Here is a 13,118-nt window from a genome sequence, read left to right as displayed (position 1 = left end):
CGCTAAACTGCTGAGCCGCTCAAGGATCCCCTTGAGTTGATATAGATTTACAGTTTTCTCATTTCTTTAAAAGTTTCTTCTCAAATGTTGCTGTGATTCAAGTTTTCTGTCATTTGTCATGCCTGAGTAGTCTTCCCCTGAAGACCACTGAACTATAGAGAAACATGGCTTGCCTCAGATTTATATTCATAGCATGTTTAAGCTTTAATTTCTGTATCAGCAAGAAACCTAACTTGGTGGAGTGTTTGACTAGAGGCATTCAACTAGTACAGAACACACAAACATGGGATATATGGGATATATGACAGATATAGATATAGATAAATGATTAAGACTTCTGCTGGTTCACTTTATGCTTGGCTTCTTCTGAAGGTATTCGAGTCCTAAAGGAACCCATGTGATTGATCCTAAGATATCTTCCATCAGAATGACCTCAAACTGCAATGGGTAATAACTGATTGCTGATAATATTCTTTAGTTGAGGAAGATCTATGCAGTACAGTTCTTAAATGGGGGCATTTCCATGCCACTCTACTATCTTCATGCAGCATAAGACCTTCCAGTTAGATTTATGTTTTAATCCACCTTCTGAGGAAGTTTAAAGGCCCAGACTTTCCCTTTGAGTGGGCGTTTAGCAGCTTGTGCTGGTTCAGAAATGGAGTGAACTGTCTCTTGCTCTAAGCAATGAGTGATGAGAAGAAAAGGTGACCAAAAATAGTATCTTTGTCAAGGAATAAACTCAGAAATCAGAGAAAATCCAAATTAAATGTCCATTCTAAAAATGGCTAGGCAAAGAGAAGTAAGATCAACTCTGTAGAAAAAGGGATAGTATATTGGGCTATGCATTTTCCAGCTCAGGGAAGGAAGAACCTAGAGAGATCCTTGGGATGCTGGTCATTCAAGCTGGAACAACTCTCTGAAGGGCTTTACCTTATGACTTCTATGGTGAGGAGGACCCACGAAGGCTGCTGTGCCAGATTAGTCCATTCACAAAATAATTTACAAGGAAGACTAAGGGGAAAACACACAGAGGTATTGTTTCTTTGATTCTTTTTTGTAAATGTTAACATCTAATTATAAAGCCATTGCTAATCAAAAGTATCAGATTGAAGGGTGCCCAGGTGGCACAGTCAGTTGAGTGTCCAACTCCTGGTTTCTACTCAGGTCTTGATCTCAGGGTTGTGAGATTGAGCCCCACGTCTGTCTCCATGTTCAGCACTGAGTCTGCTTAAGGCTCTCTCTCCGTCTCCCTCTGCCCCGCCCCCCCCATGCTCTCTCTCTCTCATAAATAAATAATGAAAAAATCTTTTAAAAAAGTATCATATTGATACATGGCATTTATTCAGTTTGGAAAAAAACTGTAAAAAAAGAAATGTCAATCTCAGAGTCTAGTAAACTTAAATTTAGACTTAAGTACATTGTTTGAATAACAGTAATAAAATCCTCTATAGTCTAGTATAATTTACTATGAAAATCCCATAAATTATGAACATTTATTACTCTTTATCTTTCTTTTGATTTACTAAAATTACGTATTTGAAAACTTCGTGCATTTTTTGCATTAAGATTCTGTTTTCTAGGTTTGCCTACTTCCTTTATCATCGCTAAACTTTAAGAAGTATATTAGATATAGTAACTCAAGGCAGTTTAGTGCTGCAAATAAAGCCAGCATTGTCTATACTGTTTTCAGTCTTGTGTAAAGACAGTGTGATTTGGCCTTCTGATCACTTATGTATAAATAATTTTGTTTTTTAAAAAGGTTATATTCTGTGAATGAATATCCCAAACATTATTGTAAAACCTAAAAGAGATTTTATTTATTGTTGATTTCCTTCTAATACTAGCCCAGAGACTGACTTACAGTTTAATGTCTAGAAGTAGATTAGGTTATTCTCGATAATATTTTGGACTTTTCCAAAGTATATCAATATATTAGGTTCTCTAGAGAAACAGAACCAATAAGACATAAGTAGATATATAGGAAGAGATTTATTTTGGAATATTGGCTCATGAAATTATGGAAGCTGAGAAGACCCACCATCTGTTGTCTCTAAGCTAGCGTCCAGGAAAGCTGATCAAGTAGTTCCCAGTCTAAACCTGAAGGCCTGAGAACGAGAAGCACCAATGTCTGAGGGCAGGAGATGAATGCCCCAACTCAAGGAGAGAGCAAATGTGCCCTTTGCCTTTGTGTTTTATTTGGCTCTCAGATCATGCCCACTTGCATCAGTGAGGGAGATCTTATTTACTTAGTTTAACTGATTCATGGGCTAATGTCTTCCAGTAATATCCTTATAGATACACCCTGAAATAATGTTTTACCAGTTATCTGGGCAACCCTTAGCCTAGTCAAATTGACACATGTAATTAATCATCACAATCTACTGGTATCAAATTAGATAATATAAATAATAATTACTATTTATACAATTTGGTGCTAGTGTATATAAAACATTATATTGTTTTAGCTGATATTTCCAAAGTTTTGGACAAGGACACACACAGAGAATAATTTATAGTAGCAAATTGTGAAATATGTGAGTTGTCATTCATTTGTCTTACATTCTTTGTCCAAATATTAATTAACCAACATTAAGCTCATTATACTAAGCATACACACACACACACACACAGACACACACACACAGACATATGCATGCATGTGCACATGTGTGCTCATGTATGCCCATGTAAACACACATATGCACACAGTTTATGAATAATAAGTAGAGATTAGGTAACTAAAGGAAGCTTGCTTATTCTTTATACTCATTTTCTTCAGGGAGTGTTGGATTAAGACTACGTAAAGAACCACAAGAGGTCATCATGTCTTTTAGTAGATTAATTTTTTTTTCCCACAAAGCCTGTGTGCATTACCACCTCACTTTTATGGGATATAGTTGATAGCCAAAAATAAATATTATAAAGACCATAGAGTGTAATAAGAGTCTCAGAACCTTACTGATAGACTATTTTATTTCAACTTTAAATATGGTTTCAGGATTTCTGTTTTTTGGTTCCTGGTTTAGATAGAATGAGTTGGAAGCAGAGATAGTGCTGTAAAAAACACACATATAGCAAATATAATAGCTGAAATGCTGAAACAATAGGGACAAAGCTGTACTGAAAGAATATAGCAGAGTATGGAGCCCATTCTGTAGGAACAACCAACTCATGGCTAACCTTTGAGAACATTGATTCTAAGACTTAAGATCACAATTTATATCTAAAAATCATGGCCTTGGGATCCCTGGGTGACGCAGTGGTTTAGTGCCTGCCTTTGGCCCAGAGCGCAATCCTGGAGACCCGGGATCGAATCCCACGTCGGGCTCCTGGTGCATGGAGCCTGCTTCTCCCTCTGCCTATGTCTCTGCCTCTCTCTCTCTCTCTGTGACTATCATAAATAAATAAATAAATAAATAAATAAAATTTTAATTAAAAAAATTAAATAAAAAAATAAAAATCATGGCCTTTATTCCTCAAGATAAAAGTGCCTATAATTTGACTAAGATGACAAGAAAATGAGTGACATATCTTAGAAAGATTTTTTTCAAGTAAATTGAATGAAAAGTTTTGAAGTATCTTTTTTTCTAAAAAATGCCCCTACCTGTATTGTATCAGCTTCTGATAAATGAAATGTTATTATATGCTAAAAAAATCTGTTCATGTTTTGGTATAATTGCATGCATGTTCATTTTTGGAGGGGGAAGGTCCATAGCTTTGATCAGTTTCTCAAAAGACTTATGGTCTTAAAAAGTTAATGCAAAGCTTGAAAAAAAATATTCTATGAACAAAGATGTTAAACAAGCTAATGCATTTATAAAATGATTGAACTTAAATAGAATACTTATTTTTCATATTCACATATGAATATGACATTCAAAATAGACACATGATAATTATAATAAATGAAAGTTAATGAGCACTTACTAAAAACTAAACACTAAGTAGCTTATATAATTACTGAATAAATGAATGAACATGAAAAATTGATACGGTACAGAGAGATTCCAATTTGCAGTATGTCTCAGTTTATTGCAAAATTGCTTTCTAAATGTTCTAAATATGCTGGGCAGGTTAAGTGGTTTTTGTTTTAGTAAAAGATGTGAATTTTTCAATGTATTTTTAAAAATATTATTTTTATCAATTAGGTCAGGGAGACTATAAATATTATTTAATATGAGTTAAAGTTGTTTTTCTTCAACAAGAATATTCTTTGAAGAGTTGTTTAAACTTACTTTCTGTTCTTTCTCTGTGAACATTTTCTCTTCAATCCCTTGCAGCCCAGTGTTTTCCTCATCACTTCTCTGAAATTCTTCTTAGAAAAGCTTTCTGGAACCTCCTTACTGTCAAATTAAATCTCCTCCCATATTTCAACCTTCATGTCCCTTGTGTCTTGCTAACCATTCTCTCTTTCTTGAAACTGTTCATTCTTTTACCATTTTAATATTTATTACAGTATAAAGTAGAATAAAGGATAACAATTAGACTCATGATTCAAAAATATTTAGATTTTTTGGAGGCAATAACATAAAGCAAGGAAAGTGAAACACTGAAAGGGGAAAAAAAAGAACATTATTTGAGAACCAGTGATTTGCCATTCAAAGACAGACTAGAATGTATGAGATCTTAAATGACGAGAGCCATGAGGCATGTGCATGGATTTCCATTGTTCTAAGGATTTGTCTAAACCTTTAACAGAATGTTTTATAGTTTTTATTATGGTTTTAGCCATCAATTTTCCACTGTAATTTCAAGTAGCATTTATATTTACTTTATTTATTGGTAAGAATAGACCATTCTTTAGAATTTAAGTATTTTAGTTTCAGACTTATAACTTGAATTGTATTCATCAAACTGAATTCAAGGAAGATAATATTTTATGTGTTGCTAGCCCACTGACTCTGTTCAATTAAAATCAAAAGAAAATTATCTCTTCCTATAAGCAAAACCTTTCCTGTTATTCAAGTCATTAAAATAAATGACTAATCTTCTCTACAAAATGATATTGTGGACATAAAAGAATTAGATAAGTAGGGGTGCCTGGGTGGCTCAGTGACTGAGCGTCTGACTTTGGCTCAGGTCATGATCCCAGGATCCTGAAATCGAGTACTGTATTGGGCTCCCCATAGGGAGCCTACTTCTCCCTCTGCCTGTGTCTCTCTGCCTCTCTCTCTGTGTCTCTCATAAAATAAATAAATAAATAAAATCTTTTTTAAAAAAATAATTATATAAGTAAATAAAATACACTTTGGTGTGTGTCATATAAACCAAATGCACAGAGATTCCTTACAAGAGATGTTGTTCTGTGGTTAGGATCTAGAAAACTTCTCAAAGAAGGAAACATTTAGTGTAAACTTCGAGGGATGACTGAATTGTTGACAGTTCAATATGAAGAGAATGAGTGGCAAGGAGACGGTTACACTCCAGAACAGTCTTTTAACAAAAACAGTATAGAGTTGTCAAAGTTGAGATTGTGTTTAGCAGATAAGTGGTTTATTTTGATAGAAACCTGTATGTGCAGAAGTAAAGAAAAAATGAAATAAAATTGGAGAAGTATGCTGAGGCATGGTGTAGGATGGTTCTGAATTCTGAAGACAATAGGGAGTTACCAAATCTTGACCTGATGAGAGCCATCCTTGGTAAGACTTTATATTAGAGCAGAAATATAATTTTTTTTAATTGAGAAAGATTTAAACATGGAAACTGGAAGGCCTTTTACAATCCATGGAGATAAGGAAGATTTGAATTAGTGGTAGTAAGAATAGAAACCAAATCATGGCTATGAATTTGAGATATGTAGAAATGATAATATTTCATAACTTAGGGTATCAGAAAGAAAGTATTAATTATGATTATATTTATTCAACAAACATTTAAGAGTCTTTCTCACATATTAATGTTTTGATGCAAGTGTAACCCTTAAGTGAAAAAGTGAAGTGTAGTCTTGGGCTTTAGTAGAGAAGTCAAATTTATCATATATATTTGATAATCAACTGCGTAAAAGTGATATTTGAAGTCATAAAAGGTTTCTTTTTTTCAACTACCAGGACAGTAATAAGAGAGAAAAGATGTAAGATGATGTCCTTACTAAAAAGAAAAAAATTGTAAATACATGTGATAATGGATGTTAACTAGACTTATCATAGTGATCCTTTCATAATATACAAATATCAAATAATTATATTATATACCTGAAACTAATATAATGTTTTATGTCAATTATATATGAATTAAAATTCTGTATATATGTCTATGGAGAGATCTCTAGGTACAGCGAAAACTAGATTAATGTATTTTGTGTTTAAATAAAATTTAGATGTCATACTAGATGAAGGTTTATATGTTACAGAATAAAAATCAATGCTGAGGGGGAAAAACAAAACATAAAAACATGGCAGGTGTCAGAGTCAGAATAGTTGGAGGTAGTAGGTAAAAAGAATCCCAGAACAGGGCAGAATAAGATCAGTGATGTGTAATTAGTAGAAGAGAGAGAATATTTCAAAATGAATACTTTGGCTAATATCAATTGCTAATAAAGATTAGGTTACTAAGAATTAAGAAAAATTTTATGTGACTGCTGATGTGAACTTAAAAGTTCTCCAGGAAAAGTGCAGACACAATGAACAGGATCTAAATTTCTGAACTCTTTAGCTGCTTTCATTGGATTACATCCTTGGCTTTTTGATGCAATTATCTCCAAGGATTTAGTTGGCATAGATGAATGTTGATACACCCCTAACTACTGTCTCATAACTATTCCTTAGGAACTATTCAAAGTTGACAATATCAGATAAAAAGGTAATATTTTTTAACTAATAATATCTCAAAATACAGAATATTGCAGTTATTAGCTGTAAGGAATTTTATTTTTTTTCTTTGAATGCCAAGTGTCCTCTGTACTTTCTTTTATTATCATTATAGTCTTTGCATCAAGATAAATAGCAATGATAGCAGGTTTCTTGTTAAAGCTTAGTATTAAATATTAAATATCTTTCCCCATTTTAATTTTACATTACTCTGCCAAGAAAAAAAAATTAAAAGTCAAGTTACTTGAAGCCTGGACACACTTCCATGATTAGCCAGGCTATGTAAAAGTTGGTGGCTTTGTTCTTCCTGCTGTAAAAGCAGATCCGGGCCCAAGAAAGATGGGACCAGGTTCTAATTGTTTTTGAAAAGTGTGCTACAAAAATGGATGGCCTGTTATCAGCCAGGTTACAAAGTAAGGATGGGGGTAAGGGAGGGATATTTTTCTCCAGAAACAGAATTTCTGAAGAGTTCCAGTTGTAAGAAATTTTAAAAGTTGTCCTTATGTATAAACCCTAAGAGATATGATTCTGGAAAGTATAGTTTCAGTTCTTCTCCAGTAATCCAATAAGGCCAGTGTCTTGAAAACATTAAAGTTGAGATATTTTTCTTTGCCAAGCTAAATATCACTGTCTATTTTGGTTTAGAAATAGGAAACACTAGGCTTTTCAGAATGAACATTCATACTTGATATTTTTCTGAAATTGAATTCAAATTCAATCTGAAGAATGACATAATACAATTTTGACATCTCTTTTCTCTCCACAATGCTGTCTCATCAACATCACATCTATGTTATTTCTTATACCTACTGATAAATTTAATCATTTCTTTGGTAGAATATCTTGTTTTTCGATTGAGAAACCAACCTTCAATCTGATGATGTAATTATAAAATAAAGTGGCTTCTCTTTTTGAGGCTTATCTTCTTTCCATCATTGCTTACTTTTGTGGTTCATATATCCCCATCTCTAGCTTTCTTTCTTTAAAAATAAGACACTTGTAGTCACTTAACACCAACCTTGAGGAATACACAATTTATCATCTTTTTTTGTTTATCTGTAGCACCTGACTTTGGTTCAGTCTGCTAGACTTGAGTCGGGAAGTGTCAGATTCTTCTTCCTCTTAATGGCTCACTACTGCTCTTTCTTGCTAGACACGTGAAGCAAGTGGTGTGTCCTTATGTAGATCACAAATGAAAAACTAAAAATACCTGTTTCTTCCTCGTTTTTGTTTTCTTTCCTTTTCTTTTTTTTTCTTCTTTTCCTTTCTGTTCTTTTCTTTTTAAACAAGTACTATCTTGAGAAAATAAATAGTTCAAACATAGTTTTAAACTATGAGTTGGGATGGTATGCAGCACTATGAGTTCTTTGATTACTTCTCATTGAATAGAACATATCTGATAGTATTTCCTAGGATCTGCTATTTCAAATGGCAGGGCACTGGAAAGAGGGAGAAGCCCTGGAGAGGTTATTGACAAAGGCTATCTTAGACCCCTCTAGTGGCAAGCAAGACATACTACTCAGGGGCTCTCTTCCACTCAACTGAGACCTCTATTTTAGGTGTTCCTTACTGTCATTATAATAGATTGATAATGATATATGGATTTTTTGGCTTTAAAAGGATTTAGACATTTATTCAATAAATAACGTGCCATTCTATAAATATGTGCTATCCTATGTTCTGAGAATTTCTCAAGGAACAAATCTGACAACACTCTTGCTCTCATGGAACTTATGTTTTGTAGCAGACAGACATCAAACAAGTACCATCTAACATGTCCAGGGGTTATAAGAGATATGAAAAGAAATAAAGCAATCCATCATGGTAAGGGGGTAGACAATGAAGAGGAAACAGTCATTTTAGGCTGGATAGTCATGGAAGACTTCTAATCAAAGTAGTGATATTTGAATATGGACCTGAAAGCCTTGAGAGCATGAGGCACAGTGATAAGTGAGGACAGAATAATTCAAGCAGAAAGTGCAATAAGTGCAAGAGTCATAAGGCATCTTCTGCCTGATATAGTAGAGGCACTAAAGGAGGTGAAGATGGAGTAGTTGAGGGCGGTGTGGAGTTGAGGGGTTGGGAGAAGAAATGAAGTCAGAAAGGAAAGGGGGAGCCAGCCTGTGGAAGGCATATGACTATAGGTCTGAAGGAGATGCAAAAGCATTGAAAGAGGTAAGGGTAGACACATGACTTAATCTGATTTGTGTCCTAATCTAATAATTCTTGCTCTCTCTTTCTCAAATAAATAAATCTTAAAAAAATTAAAGTTACTAAGACAGCAGATTTATTTATTTATTTATTTGTTTGTTTATTTATTTATTTATTTATGATATAGAGAGAGAGCTCCAAAATCAGGGCAGAGATGTGGAAACAGAGATAGACAAAGAGAGAATCACAAGCAGGTTCCACACTCAGCTCAGAGGTTGATGCAGGGCTCAGTCCCACAATCCTGAGGTTATGACCGGAGCTGAAATCAAGAGTCCAACACTCAACCAAGTGAGCAGGTGCCCCATAACAGATCATATCTTAAAATCTCTCACTGTAAGAAAAAAAATTGTAACTAAATGTAGTGATAAATATTAATGTTTTGTCTCATCATTTCCTAATATATACAAATATCAAATCATTATGTTACACACCTAAAACTAATACAATGTTATATCTCAATGACATCTTAATAAAAATTTTAGAAAGAATAAGAAAAGAAAAAAATAAATAAACTAAGACAGGCTTGCTTTGGAACCTAAACTTTAGAGACATTTAAATGTTTGCCAAAGTAGGTTTTTGACTTTTCTTTAGAGGATACAGATTTAGACATAAAACTGTCTTATTTTTGTAGTTGAGTTCTTGGAAATGTACTGGAGACATTTTCTTGAGTCCTCTATTCTTTTCACATCCTGTTTTAACCATTAGTAAACTCTGTAAGATCAAGCTTTAAAATGTCTCCAGGTCTGACCTCTTCTCACTCTTACCACTGGCATCTGGTCTAAACCAATGAGCTTTCACATCTGGACCAATAAGAATTATTATATCACTATATGCCTGTATCCCTCAGCCTACATCCTACATGGTTCCCTTTTTTTAAAGACTTTATTTGTTTATTTATTTGAAAAAGAGAGCACAGAGGGAGAGCAGGAGGGAGAAGCAGAGGGAGAGAGAAGCAGACTCCCTGCTGAGCAGAGAGTCTGATGTGGGACCTGACCTCAGGACCCTGAGATCATGACCTGAGCTAAAAGCAGGCACTTAATTGACTGAGCCACCAAGGTGCCCCTCTCAGTAACTTTTAAATATATAATACAGTATTAGTAACTATAGTCACAGCAGTTTTTGTTTTATATATTCTTGTTTCTGAGTCCAGCAGATATCATTGCTCCACAGTATAAGCAATTTTATACTGTGAAGCCATCAGCTTTCTGTCATCATTCCACCATCTGAATTCCTGGGCAAAAGCTAGAATGAAATCACTCCTTAAAATGACTTTTTAAAGCTCTAACTCAGATTGAGCTTCTAGTTATCAGATGAATTCTACTTTGCCTATCATTTTAATGTTCTTTCTTCTATTTATCAAGTCATGGAAGCTCAAGAATGGAAAAATGTTTAGGGGTCAACCAATTCCAGCCATAAACTGGTCTGCTCTATTCTACTTAAACTATTTCGTAGTTTCTTTTTAAATAGAAGTATGTTTTAATAAAAAATACATTAAAGTACCTAAGTTGGAAATGTCTCTGCAAAGCACCTTTATCTCTATAGCTTAAGATATGTTATCTGAAGTCGTACTAGTATCATGGTTATAACTTGGACTGTAAGCAGAAAATATATATCATATTGCAGTGTTTCAAATAATCAGTGTGCCTATGTTCCTTTGGAGGGTACTGAAGTGAAAATAGTTACATAATATTTTTAGGCTTATCTAATCTATTTTATATAGCCTATTCGAGACACAATTATTCATGTCATCATTAAATAATGATTCTTGTCCCTAAAAAACTCAAACGAGAAAGCATCATTAATAGCCATTATTTCTCATTTCAAGTAACCCAGATGCCTTAAACTTTTCCTCCATTATTCCTGTATTATGCCATTTCCTAGCTCTTATTCTAACTACTTCTCTGCTGTGAATTTCTCATTTGGTCTCCAGATCTTTAACAGCATTTGCTTCTTATCCCAGTTTAAATATAGTTAAGAATAGAGTCTACATTTTGCTGTGTTAGAAGGCCTTTTATCTTACTTCCTTACATATACATTATTTGAGTGTACATTTTAATGAAAATTCCCTAGTGTCGGACAGTGGCTATTATTCTAAGGAACTCTTTTCAGAAGTACCATTTGAGTAGAACATATAGGAAAATGTCTGTTTTTTTTCTTTTACTTGTCATGCTTTCAAAAAAAATAATTAGGTAAGGTATCCCTTATATTAATTATACAGCATTTCCCAAATTAACACTTTCCCAAATATTCAAGATACTACTTACTCCTAATAACCTTGCTTCCATGGTGTTAAGGTCACTCACACAATTTGTCCTACATCAGTGCTTCCCATTCAGAGTCAATGCATTTTTATCCCTTTGCATCTTAGTAATTGAAAGTTAAAGATTTGTTTCATTATCTTGTTCAGCCAACCACACTCTAACCTACTTCTATTATATAAAGAACTTCACTGTAGTTTTAATATGACTCTCGGGAAATCTTACTCATGTATTCTGTATTTTTACATCAAGGTAAAATGACCCCTGACCTTTATTTTCTTTTGTAGTGGTATTTTTCAAAAATATATCTACTTTATTACGAGTTTGAAATTGTTTTCTGGCCAATTACACAGTTTTAAAGAATATTTGATTACCTTTAAGGAACCTTTTATAACATTTCTTAGCCAATGAAAATTTTGTGAACTTGTTACTCGTTCAGTCTCTGTTCCTTCAATAGCTGTCTAGTGAAGAATGGATAAAGACCAAATCTTCAGCTTTAAAGCCTATTATTTGTTTTGGATTTTATATTTAATGGGAAAATGAACGTGGTCTGAAGAAAACTAATGAGGTCACAGGACTTTCATCTAGAAATGTACAACATAGAATGCACAGTAATGCTCAGCAACACTGGGACAGGAATGGGAAAATGCAGAGGAAACATTGACCCCTCCCTAGCTATGTATACCTATAAGAAAGAGTTCAAAGCCTAAAGGACAAAATGCATGTAACATAGATGGTGAAGATAGATGCTTTGGTGGTACATCTTGGTGTATTATTGGACATGGCTTGTGAAAGCTGTTCTGAATCAAGAAACAGAATTTCAAAACTTCAAAATTTATAATGAAAATATAGACAGAATTCATGTTTTTTTCACATGTTGACACATAAATCTAATAACAAACATTTTGGGGTTGAGTTTTCTGTAATTATTCTCTATAAAGAACAGGGATTGTTTTTTGGTTGTTTGTTTTTTTAAGATTTTATTTATTTATTTTTAGAGAGAGAGAGCAGCTGGGAGGAGTAGAGGGAGAGGGAGAATCCCAAGCAGAGTCCATGCTGAGCTTGGAGCCTGATGGGGTGCTCAATCTCAGCCCAGGTGCCCCAAAGAACACAAGCTTTTGCAAAAAGGTTGCTCATACCTTCTGTGCCCTAATGAAGCTATGAAAAGAAGTTTTGCATAAAGGGATCAGTGTTTTGCCTCCATTCAAGAGATCCTGAAGAGGAAGAGGATTCCAACTAGGAAAAGGCTTTTAGAGATAGGATTAGAATAAGGGCCAAGTGACTTCCTAGTTCTCTGGAGACGTTGTATCTAAAACATGTTGGAATGATAGATCTTCCCCAGTGTGCCTACATTCTTCTGTTAGAGGTTAATTCCTTCAGGATCCGGTAGACACTTACAGGCCAGAATAGAAACATAAAATCTAAAGCCAATTGAAAACAAAATTTGAATGTTATAAAATAATACCTCTGGTCTCTGTTGGTTTATACAATAAAGATGTGAAATTACTAAAATTAGCATTCTGCATGCCATCTTTCCAGTTTTGCTATAAAGTGAATTAGAAGGAGGTTGCTGTGAGTTTGTGTGAATATGAAAAACAATTCCATTTTAACTGTATCTATAGCAATAATTGCTTTTCTCTATGGCAATGGTGGTCTGCCTCTGTAACAATAACAAGTGAAGAGAAAAGAGACACTGATTTTAACAAATTTTAATTTTTTTTCTCCTTTGATGGCTTCACCATTTAAAAACTCTTAATTTATTTGGTTATACCAGAATTCAATGCTAAGTTATTCCTCTTTTCCATTGCTTCTTTTGCCAAATTCCAATTAAATAAGTTTTCCT

The 13,118-nt window shown here is 33.9% G+C and overlaps 1 protein-coding gene across 4 annotated transcripts in view; it reads left to right on the top strand.

Annotated features, from left to right (window-relative positions):
* Positions 1-13,118, top strand: part of ADGRB3 (adhesion G protein-coupled receptor B3) — a 708,089-nt gene that overhangs the window by 358,766 nt on the left and 336,205 nt on the right. The gene's annotated exons all lie outside the window — the stretch shown is intronic.

This window comes from Vulpes lagopus, chromosome 1, assembly GCF_018345385.1.
Source record: "Vulpes lagopus strain Blue_001 chromosome 1, ASM1834538v1, whole genome shotgun sequence".
NCBI classification, from domain to species: Eukaryota; Metazoa; Chordata; class Mammalia; order Carnivora; family Canidae; genus Vulpes; species Vulpes lagopus.
Note: the sequence above shows the minus strand (reverse complement) of the source record. Positions and strands in the feature narration are given on the sequence as shown.